Genomic DNA, 15,000 nt, shown 5'->3' on the forward strand with positions numbered 1-15,000 from the left:
TTCTTCTTCTTCTTCTTCTTCTTCTTCTTCTTCTTCTTCTTCTTCTTCTTCTTCTTCTTCTCCTCTTCCTTCCTCTCCCTCTCTCTCTACCCCCTCTCTCCTTTTCCTCCTCCCTCTCTCTCTCCCCCCTCTCTCCCTGTCTCTCTCTCCACTGTCTCTCTATCTCTGTCTCTCTATCTCTATCTAAAGAAAGATACATCTATATTTGTAAATCATCAGCATAGAGATGATAATTAAATTAAAGGGAAAGAGAGTGAAGAGAGAAAGTTAGGGGAGAGATATAAAGCCACATTTCCGGGGAACACTCAGTTAACAGGGCATGATCTGAACGTTAAAACAGAAAAGGACACTGAAGAGGAGTGGTTGGACTGATAGAAGAACCATTTGAAATTAGTGTAAAAGATCAAAGAAGAAAGAGGCCATCCAGGAGCAGAAGGTGACCAACAGTGTCGGGTGCAGCAGTTAGATTGAGAAGGATTAGAATGGAAGAAAAGACTATCAGATTTGGCACCTAAGAAATCACTGTAACTTTTGAAAGAGCAGTTTCAGTTCAGTAATGGGGTCAGAAGCCAGAATCAAAGGAACTTGGAATGCATGTGAGGAAATGAACTGGAGGCACTGAGTGAAGCCAGGTTTTCCTAAGATTTTGCTTGAGAAAAGAAGGATACAGGATGATAGTTTGAGATGATAAGATCCTATGAAAGTTTTAAAGAATGGGGAACACATATAAGTTCGAATGTAATAGAGAAAGAACAAGTGGATAAGAAGAGGTTGAAAATTTAAGCAAGAGGGTTGTGAAGTTATGGTCTGCAAAAGTCAGTGCGGTTTGGGATCAAGTAAATTTTTAGAATGGGCTGCTAGGTGACACAGTGGACATAGTTCTGGGTCTGGAGTCAGGAAGACTCAACTTCTTAAGCATATTATCTCCTCTATTCAATTGTAAGCTCCTTGAGGGCAGGGATTATCCTTTGCCTCTTTATCTTCAGTGCTTAGCATATTACCTGGCACTTAAATATTTTTGAATGTATGAATACTGTATGAATTTGGCCTTTTTGCCTCCTTTTCCTTAACTATAAAATAGGAATAATAACAGAACCTACCACCCACAGTTGTAGTGAGATTTGTAAACATTTAGCACATTACCTAGCACACAGTAGGCATTCCGTGAACATTAGTGGTTATAGCTATTACTTTTAAACCAACAAAAAACAATTGACTGGTCAGTGAGAGTTCTCACAACTATGAGCTTCTCTCAAAGTTTTCAGGAGATACAAAGGGTAGGGCACTTAATTTGTGAAACACTTAAAGTGCTCTACAAACCCGAAATGAATGATTTCTTTAAAATACAATGTATTAGATGCTATGCCATGCCAGGTATTTAGTATTGTGCCTCTGTGTAGTAAGTAAAAATCAGAAAGTGACTCTTTAGTACATATGAAAATTTCCTGACAATTATGGCAAGTATTTTAAGTCCCAGAATGAGTGGGTGCCTCTTTTTCTTCCCTGGTGAATTTATCTAATTCAGGGCCATACAGGCTATGCTCATTTATTATAAAAGAAGACTTATTTAAGACCAAATTCTAATAACAGTGAATGCTAACTGACTTACTATGAATGTGAAATCTCAGCTACAACATTCATACAAATGATAATTTAGTGTAAGTGCCTTTGTGATCTGATATATAGACATTGCTTGGCAATTTATAAGATAATTGCATATAGTGCTACTAAACAAATTTGTTTTATTTTGCACTGAAGCTGCCTTACCATCTTATTGATGTGCTAAGAATATTTTTTAATATATGCTTCACATCAAAATACTCTATGGGCAATTGCTTGGTATGTTGAATATTTAACAGCTGCTAATAAGGCTCCCATCAGCTTATCAATGTCCCATTTTCTACTCTTGCATTGCATAATTGACCAGAATCCATGAGAAGTCTTTGGAGATCCTTACAGTCTACCATGACCCTCAGTGAATAACTAGACCCACTATAAAGCAAAACCTATGCTCTCCCTAATTTTATAGGCATACTTAGAAATACTTTCCATCTGGATATAATAACTTGGAACAGCAGACCCTGGAATCAGGATGCATTCTTTGTTGGTCATAATTACTTTCTTTGCAGATCCTTTTAAAAAATTCTAATGTTTATTAACTGGCAGTTTTCTCATACTTCAGATCATTTATTTCCAACTCTAAGTAGCCTTTAACTTATAATTAGAAACTGCTTTGTTTGTGTGAGCTTTTTTTCAGATTTCATTCATATGCATAACCATTTTGATGATGGCCCAAAAGCCCAACTTTGCTGGAAAAACGTTGGTTTAGCTTTTATTTCCCTTCTTTTTATTTTTCTGTTTTCAGTCCTTCATTCAATTCAGTTGTAGGAAGAATGATTATGAATAATATGGTCATGATGTCAAAACAGTGTAAATTATATCCTGCTGCCATCTGGAATAGTGAAAATAAAAGCTTTATTTACACTGTTTTTTGAAATAATAAACTTTATTTCCAACCATTTGTCTTTAGTATCTGTAATATCAAAAGGAAAATGTCCCTAATTTGTTTTCTGATGGCTTAGTTTTTATTCTGAAAGATAGTTGACTGAGAAGCATGGTAGTATCCAAATGATTACCAACTGTCATTTTTCTCTCCATGACATTTATTGCCTTCTGACCATTCTCTATCTCAATAGGTTCAAACACTTAGCTCTACTTGCCTAGATCAAAGTAAGAGATTCTTGACTAATCTTTGTGTCTCCAGGTTCTCCTCTCTCCAATTTGTCCTACTCAACACTGCCAGAGTAATTGTCCTAATGTTGAAGTTGAATTTCAAATGCCATGAAACAAATTAACTGAAATGCAAGATTTTTTTTAAAACAAATTAGAGGAGGGGATAGCTAGGTGTTTCAGTGGATTGAAAGCCAGACCTAGAGACAGGAGGCCCTCGGTTCAAATCTGGCCTGACACTCCTTAGCTTTGTGACTCTGGGCAGGTCATTTAACTCCCATTACTTAGCCCTTATTTTTCTTCTGTCTTGGAAACCAATACAAGGTATCATTTCTAAAACAGAAGGTAAGGGTTAAAAAAATTTTTGAGAAATGCTTTTAATGCACAAGATACAACTTTTTTGTAAGATTTGTATAACTACTTGGACAAAATAAGAAGTTGTGGAAGAGACATTTTCATTAATAGAGCATCAACACCTGTGATTTCATGAATCTATTGACATAGGGTCTAAATATGAACATGTTATTTTTATACTTATTTAGGGTGGTGTTGGTATAACATAAATTCCTCAGTATTGTTCCATTTACAAACTAAACTCTGGTTCATTTTTGTATGTACATCAAATCATTGAATGAATTTGTCTTATTCCTGACCCATTTGTCATGATCTGTTACCATCTTAAGTGAATTTAATGAGATAAAATGATTGCCTTGAAGAGTCACATTTTACCAAGATCTGTACCATTCACAAGCCTTTTATAAATAGTTTCGGCTGGATATTTGTATACTTTTCCAGTTAGCATCCTTTTGTAGATAGAAAATATTACCCTTCTAATCAGGTGTTTTTTGAGAATTGTGTGAGTAAATGGAAAAGGCTTTGCAGTCCTTTATCTTGTTTCTTTTAGTCATGGCCATGTGGAGCTTTTCCTGAAACTAGATCTCTGTATCTACATCTGAAATTTCATCAGTGTAGGCAACTTCCCATGAGGAAGCTCCTTCAACCAATGCAGACTGGAACCTAGGCCTGCAATTTATAGTCTTAAGACAGTTTTTTAGGGGCACTGAGAAGATTAAGTAAATTGCCTGTCATCACATAGTCAATATGTTCCAGAGGTAGGATTCAAGCCAGCTATTCCTGACACCAAGGTTAGCACTCTATTAGGTCATGTTGCATAGCTATGTTCAGCTGAATAATTTCATGCAAAAAAATAAGGGAGACTTTACAAATTCTTATCTTTTGAGAATTAAAGCCAATAATCATCCAACATTTATTGAAAGCCAATAGAAACAAATTGCATCAAAATAAGTATTGTTTTCATATGTACTATTTGAGATTTTTTTAGGTCCTGAATTCTGAGTCAAAGAAAGGGATATGTTTGTTTTCTAAGCTCTGAAGAGCTCTCAGTTGGAAATTTATTATCTTAAAGAAATTCTTCATAAATGTAGACATTTCCTTTTGAGATGGCAGAATTTTTCCTCATTGAATTACCTATTATCATGGGTCAGGTATATTCTTTCACTCACAGCATGTCAGCCTTAAGAATCCTCTTTTAGTCAATGCTGTGGAACTCTGAGACTGAGTGTGATGGATAGAATCATTTGAATCCCAGATGTTGTATACATCATGATACAGATCTTTTGAATCAAAACTATAAGATCTTTATTTGCAGTTCTGTTACATAATATATTCTGTAAGTGTGACTATCTTCTGTATTTCTCCTATACGTTATCCACAAATGTCTTCTGCTCTCAAGGAATTTCTTTTAAAATACAGGATTTGTGGCATGTACACAAGTATGTATAAAAGGCAAAATGTGATGAGGCAAAGAATAAACCCAAATTAAATTCTTATGACAATTTTGATGAGGGATTTAAAAAAGTGGATATCAGGAGAAACTTTGTGGAAGAAATGACCCCAGGAGATCTCTGAAAAAAGAAGAGTTCAGTAAACAAATGTAAAGAAGAAATTCTGTCTAGGCCTAAGGAATCCACTTGGCTTTTTTATATCATACTTTTTGGAATTCTGGTTTATATATTTATTTTAAATATCATTAACTGATATCCTACCTAGATAAGACCATCAAAATGTCATCTGCTACAAAGTTCTTTTATTATATTACATAATTTCTAATATTTTCCAAAAAAGGGAAAGTTAGTCAAAATATAATTATGTAATATGTAATATAATAGTGACCATGTTTTATGCATATTAGAATAATAAATGGTCTCCCTTACAATTATAAGAATAAAAAAATCTTAAAATTTAGAACTGTGGAGAGTTTATCAATCATCTTTTCTACATATCTCTTCCCCCTTGTTTCACAGGTGAGGAAACTGACACCCAGGGAGTCCCTTTGACTTTCCCATTCAATAAACATCAGAGCTTAGGATTCAAACCCAGAGCTTCTAGTTGGAAATCTATGGCTTTTCACAATGTACCATATTGTCGTTGATGTAACTGATGATTTCCATCTGTTTAATTTTAAAAGCATGCTTGTTTCAACTCAAAACATACACACACACACACACACACACACACACACACACAGACTTTGAAAACTAGTTTATGAAGGAGACATAAATCACCTTGTAAAATGACTCATGTTGGTATATTGCATGACTAAAGGATAAAGTAAATGCCAGACGCAGAAAGCAAAGCAATACATTTGGCAACATAGGCAAGAACTGTTGTTCTTGTGTGAAATCAGAGAAGGAAAAAATATTAAACAGAACTGTTCTTAGGGCATAAGGAAGACAAAATGAAATTCAGGCAAAAATTCCTACTATTCATTACATGGTTAGCTTCAATAAATTTTTATCTTCTATGAGAGACAAAGTTAGTTACATAAAATGATTAGTGAACAATTAGATAATTATAGACTATAAGATAAATTCATTGAAGGGGAAGATCAAAGTTGATTGAAGTAGAGAAGGCCAAAAAATAAATAATTATTTAATTTGTACCTTTTACCAAGAGATCTCTTGTGAAATTTGTAAAGAAAAAGGGGCTATGGAGAGTCCTCAAGGAGTTTACAAAGAGATTAAAACTTAAGCCTATTTTGAGTACTGGGGCCTTAATTTTCTCCCCTCCTTAAAATTTTCACATTTTGTTGATGCTTTTTGCCCTTAGTCATTCTTTTGCACTCCCCAGTCGGAATCCTATTTTTTGATAAAGAAAAATAATTAGGCAGAAAACAATCCACTCATTTAACATTATGTACAATGCTATTTTCTAATGTTCCTCTAACTTTTGTTATGAGAAAGTTGTCATATGCTCTCCAGGATCTTCATAAACTTTGAACCACAAAGAGGACATTTTCTTTTTTTGTGGGGGTTGGGAGTCTTTCCTTTTATGTAGTTATTTTATATTTTTTCAACTCACTTCTCTCTGCATCAGTTCATAAAAATCTTCTCATGTTTTTCTGAGCTGCTTATATATCATATCCATGCAGTGATAATCCATTCCATTCATATACCATTTTTTATAAGCCATTCTGTACCAGAGAAGACAATTTATTTCTACTTCTTCTGTTACTCTAAAGAGAATTGCCAAGAATATTTCATTGGAACTATGTTTTTATTTTCTCCTTCCTTGGAGTGTTTGGCCAGGAATGGTCTTGCTGAGTCAAAGGACAGGACCTATTTAATTACCTCTTAGCATAACTTTAGACTTGTTATTTGTATAAGGCAGTGATTCCCAAAGTGGGTGCCACTGCCCCCTGGTGGGTGCTGCAGCGATCCAGAGGAGCAGTGATGGCCACAGGTGCATTTATCTTTCCTATTAATTGCTATTAAAATTTAAAAAAAATTAATTTCCAGGGGGCTAAGTAATATTTTTTTCTGGAAAGGGGGCGGTAGGCCAAAAAAAAATTGGGAACCACTGGTATAAGGTTTCACTGGAGGCTTTGATGGAGGAAAAGCCTCAATTTCTTCAGTGAACATGTTAAGCTTATTGATGAATGATCATTTTAAGGCAGTTTAATCATGCCTATTCAGTGAAAATTATTAGTGCTTTTGTTGTTATTTTTGAGTCATTTCAGTCATATTCAACTCTTTGTGATCTAAATTGGGGTTCTCAATGAAGATATTGGAGTAGTTTGCCATTTCCTTCTCCAGCTTATTTTATAGATGAAGAAATTGAGGCAAAGAAGGTTAAGTGACTTGCTGAGGGTCATATAGCTAGTAAGTATCTGAGGCTGGTTTTGAACTCAGGAAGACAACTTCAGGTCCACCATTCTATCCGCTATGTCACCTAGCTGCCCCTTGTCCTTTTACAGAAAGCCTATCTTTCCAGCCTCACCTTGCATTAGTCTCTTCCATCTATTATTATGTGTCCCTGCCAAAATGGACTACTCCACATCTCCCCCCCAAATCCCCCTCCCAGAATACATCATACCATTCTGTCTCTTTCCCTGCCTTCATGCAGTTTCTTTCTTATACCTGGCTTACTCTCCTTTTTAGCTCCTGAATTACTATTCATTCTTCAAAACTCAAAACAAATGCTACCTGTTCCAGGAAGCTATCTCTAATTGCTTCTTTTAGGAAATACCTTCTTCCTGTATCCTAACAAATATTTTGTTTTGCAGCTAACATACTTTCATTCCTTTTTATGTAACATAGTAGTTATCTGTTTATGTGTATTAACCCTCTACTATTCTGGATAGTCCTTGAAGAAGGACAAGGGGAGTATACTTTAACGATACTTTTTATCTACCTCAGCGGCTGTCACAGTGCTTTGCACACAGTTAGGCACTCAATAAATATTAGTTTAATTTGAATCTCCACAAAAGCCTGCTAAACTGTCCCATGGCATTTAACATTCTCATAAATACACATTCTTCGCGTTGCCCATTACTTTCATTAAAAAACAAAACAAAACAACAAACTCTTACCTTCTTACTATCAGTTCTAAGACAGAAGAGAGGCAAATGCTGGGCAATAGAAGGATTTTAAGTGATTTTTCCCAGAGTCACAAAACTAGAATCAAGATTTCAACCCAGTTCCTCCCAACTCCCATCTTGGCACTGTATCTACTGTGCCACCTGGCTGCTCCTTACCTATTACTTTTCCCTAGTTTTTCATACATGTCAAGACAATGAAAAAAGTTTTACAGCAATAAGAAGTTAACTGAGGAAAAAAATGCTGACACACCTTTTTATTCTTGCCTTTAATAGAATTTGGGGTCTAATATGAGGATATACCATTAAGACACGAAACAGATTCATAGAATGTACTCTATTTCCAGGTCTATTGTAGCTGCCATTCCAAACAAAATATGTATTACTTCTCCGATTCACTAAGCACAAGTACAAGTAATCTGCCCTTTAATGGCCTCTTGAAATGACAGACCAAATGGCTTTGTGAAGGTCAAGTCTGATTTAAATTGTTGATGAATTAGTAGCTAATTCAGCATGATTGAATATTAATATGGAACAGTGGTAAGTAATGCAGTTTAAAGCTTAATGAGCACATTAATGAATAGGACAAATTTTTTTTCTTTTCACCTCATGTAGAAGTTTGAAGTTACCAGTTTATTGACAATTTGTTAATTTTTGATAGCTGTCATTCCTCCCCCTCCCCACCCAGTTTATGTGGTCAACTTATAGCAGGGTATTGATGACATTCTCCAGTCTCCAGAGTCCAGACGCTTGAGAATCTGTCAAACATGATGCTATCAAATAGTTGAGATACTTTTGTATAAATCACTAATAAATTTAAAGGGGGAAAAAAGCAATTAACATCTTATAAACTACACCCACTGAGATAAGCATTCCAATTAGAAATTTCATTATTTCTCCAGTCCGTTTTATGTAGAATACTGGGTTTTATTGCCAAATACCTGACAGCCAAATTGGAAACAAGCCACAACTGTCAAAGTATAACAGCTCTGACTATTTGAATCTGTTACATTGTGATGTTTCTCATGAAAATTTAATGAAGAGGGTGCTTTGAAAGAGGTTCTGTGCATAAGGGGGATGGATGGAATTTAATTACCCTTATTAAAAATAAGAAAGGAAAGCTCTTTACATACTCTATTCTATTAGTATGCAAGATAGATTATCTTTGTTGTGCACTTGTGTATGTGAAAAAGGGCCTCTGGAGTGTTCTTTATGGGCCTAGAAGGGAAAGAGAGGTCATGCAAATGCATTAGAGTGTTTTTCTGCATGTCACAAGTCAAACCTTGTCAGTGATTCCCAAGGTAAAGACTTCACATCTTATAAATGGTTATTAAATCTAGATTTCTTTGGTAAGAGCCTAGAGCAAGTGGCCCAACAATCTAAGCCTTTGACACGTACTATTGATTGGTGGCAGATATCACGGCACTTAAAGAAAGCTGGAAATTCGAAGGAGAAATAGTGACTACTAGAGCAATATTTATACACATTAATGTTACTAGTGATTAAGTAGCCTCAGGGAGACCATAGGCACTGAGGAATCTGAGCAACATCCCCGGAACTCTAAGGTAATATTTTTATATGAATGTACACTCTTAGCAATACTTCTAAAATAACTCAATTCGGTTTAGCAAACTTTCTTGTTATGAAGGTGAACTTGGTTATGTCCATGAAGTACAAGCTTTGGTAGGTCCCATTGAACTAAAAAGGCATCTAGGATGCGCTTGACTACTGCTTTGTCTGTTATCCGAGGATTAGCCAACTTTGTATGGAGAGGAACTACACACACACACACACACACACACACACACACACACACACACACACAATTGGCTTCTAAGTAATAAAATTTTTGGTGATGATAATCTATGAAGTAGGCAAAAATACCAAATGACTTTTGTTCCTGGATACTTCCTTTTAATACAGTGAAGATGTTGGAATGGTGAAAAGATGACAAGGAATCACTCATTAGAGTCTCTCTTCAAACATTAAATTTTACTACAGTTTGCATTAATTTTTACAACAGTGTGATAGGCACCAGGGGAGAGATAAAGTTAAAGGGTTGTTAGGGGGCAGCTGGGTAGCTCAGTGGTTTGAGAGTCAGGCCTAGAGACGGGAGGTCCTAGGTTCAAATCCGGCCTCAGACACTTCCCAGCTGTGTGACCCTGGGCAAGTCACTTGACCCCCATTGCCTACCCTTACCACTCTTCTGCCTTGGAGCCAATACCCAGTACTGACTCCAAGATGGAAGGTAAGGTTTAAAAAAAAATAGGCTTGTTGCCTTCTTAGTGTCTACAGTCTAATATGACATGGTACAAAACTAAACAAATGAATGCAGAATAAATTCATAAAAGAAATTTAAGCATGGTCCAATATAATATAAATGCTTTGAAAGAAGGTACTGTTTTTTCTTTTCATCTTATCTCTGATACTTAATAGCACAGTGCCTGGCACATAGAAGAGGAATTAATGCGTTTTTTTTTTTTTTTTTTTTTTTTACTGCTCTTGGATTGATCTGTACAAAGCTTTTGGAGGAAAACAATATTACCAAGAAAGGGTTCTTGGAGGAGGAAAATTTGGATGAGGCTTTAAAGAGGGGGAAGGGGCTGAATCAAGTGAAACAAACAAAATCTATGAGCTTTACAAAGCCTCCTTGAAAATATCCCTCAGTTCTAGGTGAAGAAGGTAATTTAGTTGACATTGGACTACTCCAGGTAAATTATTTTTATCCTTTGAAGCAGTATGTGTCAATAGCTGCCAGGCAAGATGCTTGATAATATAGCTTGCATGCTATAGGAGCTATTGATCTTTTTATTTTAACTTTTTTCCAACAATATTAAAGCTGCTATATAGATATAAAAACATTGACAAAACCTTTATAACTATAAAAAAAACAGCCTGATGAAATTCAAATGGAATAGATTGTTATTATTAGCATAGCCTATTTTCCTGGGTATCTTTCTCTATTAATTCTTATAGACCTTGAAAAGTAGTCTCTGGTTAGAATTGTAATTCCAGTATAATTTCTGATTCTTGTCCTTGGAGAATCAGAATGGTACATTAAGAAGAGCACTAGATTTAGAGTCAGGGGAATTGGGTTCAAATACTGTTTTGCCAATCACTCACTCCCTTTGTGATCTTGGACAGCTTAACATGTATAGGTCTTTGTTTCCACATCTGTAAAATGGACTGGTATCAAACTTGATGGTATCAAACTCAGATAGAAAAAAGACTACTAAAGTATGTAAGGATCCCTGTTGCCATATTGACTTAGAAAAGCACATATTAGTGTTTTCTGTGTTCTATTATTATTTTTATTTAAATAATTTTCAAATAATCCCATAGAACCAGATTTGACTGATAGGTCACAAGGGTATATGTTATCATAAGGCCCTGTATGTATGTCATTCATTTACAGGGTTGTCTAGAGATGAACTATGAATTAAAAAAGAATATATTTCTTTAGTCCTTAGAGTATACAAAGCATTTTCATATGATATGTTATCACATTTGCTTTATTTTAAAAAATGCTGTTACATCTCAGGAACACTCCTTATCATAATACCTTGTAATAAAGAAAAATGAAAGCAAAGAACACCAAAGATCCTGCATATATTATGTATGCAGCATTCAACATCTGTAATCTTCTATCTCTTTACCTAGAGGATGGAAGTAGGCATCTTCATCTGACTTCTTGAATCAGATTGAGCCTTGCATTTAATGTGAATTATGATGCCTTTTCGTGTTCTCGCTTATTTTCCTGTGTTCATCATGTACACAATTCTGTTTTCTTTGGTTTATATAAGTTCATGCAAGCCATCCCAGAACCTTCTGAATTTCTATTACATATTACTTCTTAGAATATGATAATACTATGATATTACTACCATAGACATTGCTAATTTACCTTTATTTATTTGGTCCTTATAATAATAATATGAAGTCTTGATAAATATAATCATTTTATTATATTAAAATAATATGATGACCTCATTTAATAAACCTTTAGGGAAGTGGCTCAAATTTATATAAATAAGAACAATAAGAACCTAATAAGATGGCTAAAGGATATGAACAGGCCATTTTCTGATGGTAAAATAAAAGCTATCTACAGTCATGAAAAATCACTATTGATTAGAGAAATGAAAATTGAAATTACTCTGAGTAGCACTTGTTCATGCCTATCAGACTGGCTAATATAACAAAAAAAGGAAATAACAAGTGTTCAGGGTGGGATGGAAAATCAAAGACATAACTGTACTGTTGGTAGAATTGTGAAGTAATCCAAACATTCTGGACAACAATTTGGAACTATGCTCAAATGGCAATAAAACATACCCTTTGATCCAGCAATGCCACTACTAGGTCTGTGTCCTAATGGGATGAAATAAAAAGGAAAAGGACTTTATGTAAAAAATATAGATAGATAGATAGATAGATAGATAGATAGATAGATAGATAGATAGATAGATAGATAGATAGCAGCTCTTTTGTGGTGGCAAAGAATTGGAAATTGAGAGGATGCTCATCAGTTAGGGAATGACTGTATAAACTGCAGTGTATGATTGTGATGGAATACTATTTACTATGAGAAATGATTAGTGGGATGGTTTCAGAAAAACCTGCTGAGACTTATATAAATTGATACAGAGTGAAATAAACAGAACTAGGAGATCACTGTGTATAGTAATATTGGGATGATAATCAACAGAGGAACATTTAGCTACTCTGATCAATACAGTAATCAATATTTTGAATACCAGTGTCCCACTAGAGTATCACTATGTTAATAATGATAAAACTCAAGCATATAATACTTTCTACTTCACAAGGCACATCTTCATAACAGTCAGGTGAGTTAAGCTACATTTCTATTCCTCCTCATTTAAGAAATTAAGACATTGAGAGAGATGTGTGACATCCAAATCCAGATGACCAGTAGTTTACAGAGACTTACTCAGGCCTTTTGATTCCCAACCACTACCATACTGTTGGTCACTCAGACAAACTAGAAAACACATACAAGGAACAAAAAGAAAACAAAAAAAAAATTTTAATAGGATGATTCTGACACCATGGTAGAATCTTTTGCTCTTAAGTTAAAGCTGTATTGATTAGAGGAAATAAATGAGTTAACTGAAGTGGTTGTATGTTAGAATTTATATTATTCAAAGGAATAATTATATAAAATATGGTCAGTGGTTCTAGTCTAATGGAAATATGCAGTGAGAATTTAAGTAATGAAAGGACTTTGAGGTATTATGTTCACATCCTGGGAAATGATGGAGGCCACCTTGAATGACAGGGGAGGCAATTGGAAAGCATGGAATGTTCCCAGATGCCGTGAGCCAAGGGCAAATGTTGGTTGGCCTGGCAGCATAAATAACCCTGATAGCCACTTGGAAGAGGTCTTTGGTCTTTTGGTCTTTTGGTCTTTGGTGTTGGGTCTTTGGGCTCTGTAGGTCTTTAGGTCTCTGGATCTTTCTAGCTCTTTAGGTTTCTAGGTCTCTGGATAGTAAAGGAAGGCTGGGAGGTCTATGAAGAAGAGGGTAGGAAGAATATGAATATTTCCTGAAGACTGTGAGAGCTAGTGCATCACCAAACACAGATAGTGAAAAACTGAGAGAATAAGATCACTGACACAGCTGCATCAACATCAGTCCCTATTCTCTGGCTTGGCTGTGGCTAGGCTGGGCCAGAGGGATAGTGGACAATAAAGCTCCAGCTTTTACTAGATCAATAGCCTCCAGTCCTGATTGTCAACTAGTTATAGATATTAGATTGACAGGGTCTCCAATCCCCATTCCTTATCCTGTTTATGCTTTCCCTTATTATAGATTATAGATAAGAGTGTTTAACAAGTACCTTCCTGAGTGGTCTTTATATCACCACCCTTGGGGAAGGCGTCAATGCAGTCAGATATCAAACATGATCCAAAGCAAATCAAAAGCCCTATAATAATTTATCCAACCTCAGGTTGGACCTGAAAAAGTTACCTATCCACCTAACCTTTTAGGGTCCTCCCTAGGCAACTGTTAGAGAAAAGGGAAATTATAACAACTATCAAAGGTGATCGGGGTTGGTGTTCCTCCATCATCTGCATCTAGGGAGAATACATAGATACATTCACATCACTATATACCTATATAGGCCCTTTTATTACAACAGAAGGAATCACTTTTTAACTAATTGTAACCTTGCTGTACTGCAAAATAGGTATTAAAAGAAAATCCATCTAGTTACTGTAACTATCATTGGTTGAAAGGAAGTTATGATATGTTTTTGAAACCTGAAATGTTTCTCACAACTCTTTAAGAAAACAAGTGTTAATTCTGTATCGTTCAAATTACAGTTCTGCATCATAATTTTAGTGTACCTATCTAAAATACTTCAGTGCTTTGAGTGTAATTTTAAAAATTCTTGGCTAGATCCACTGCCAGTAGTGAGAAAGGAATAAATAAATAGGCTTTTAGATGGCCTGAGTGATAGGAAGATTTAGAATTTAAGAATTTTTATTGGTTAACTTTTAAGAATATGGGAGTAGGGTAGCTAGGTAGTATAGTGGATAGAGTCCTGTACTGAAAGTCAAAAAATCATCACTTCCTGAGTTCAAATATGACTTTAGACACTTATTAGCAAATCATTTAAGCCTTTTGCCTCTGTTTCCCACTATGTAAAATAAGCTGGAGAAGGGAGTAGCAAACTATTCCTATATCTTTGCCAAGAAAACCCCAAATGGGGTGAGATGTGACTGAGAAACAATTGAACAACAAGAATGTGGGACTATTTTAGGTTTCAGAAAAGTGATTTTGAAAAGCTCCTAAATATTCTCTTTGCCTCACATGTCTTAATTATCTAGGCAACTATTGCTAAATTCAAATAGAAAATAATTTCTACTTCCTCATATTGATATAGAAAGCCATAGAGTAACATTATCTATGTTGTATTTGTATTTGATTTATTAAGCATTTCCCAATTACACTTTAATCTGGTTCTAGGTTCTATCAATCTAAAAAACATCTCTGTTCTAGTTCATCCATCATGCAGCTGATAGAAAACTTTTTTTTCCCCTATCGTACTGGTCTTACCATGTTACTTCTCTACTGACAACAGCAAATTAAACCTTCATTATCTCTCTATTGCCAATAAGATAATTTGAAACTTCCTTAACTTATCATTTAAGGTCCTCCTCCTTTTTCTGCCTTATTTCACATGACTGTCCTTGAAATATATATTTAAGCCACACTCTACTACCTAATTATTTACCATGTTGCAGCAATCCTTTTTGTATCTTCAGCCTATTTCCCCAAGTACAGAATATATTCCTTCCTCATCTCTGCCTATTGAAATCCCTTATAAGACTAGATCAGGTAACC

General features: G+C 35.1%; 1 protein-coding gene across 1 annotated transcript in view; it reads left to right on the forward strand.

The window, feature by feature from the left end:
- PTPRD (protein tyrosine phosphatase receptor type D) overlaps positions 1–15,000 on the forward strand; it is a 610,060-nt gene that overhangs the window by 363,938 nt on the left and 231,122 nt on the right. The window lies entirely within an intron of this gene.

The sequence above is a fragment of the Gracilinanus agilis genome, chromosome 1 (genome assembly GCF_016433145.1).
Source record: "Gracilinanus agilis isolate LMUSP501 chromosome 1, AgileGrace, whole genome shotgun sequence".
Taxonomy (NCBI): domain Eukaryota; kingdom Metazoa; phylum Chordata; class Mammalia; order Didelphimorphia; family Didelphidae; genus Gracilinanus; species Gracilinanus agilis.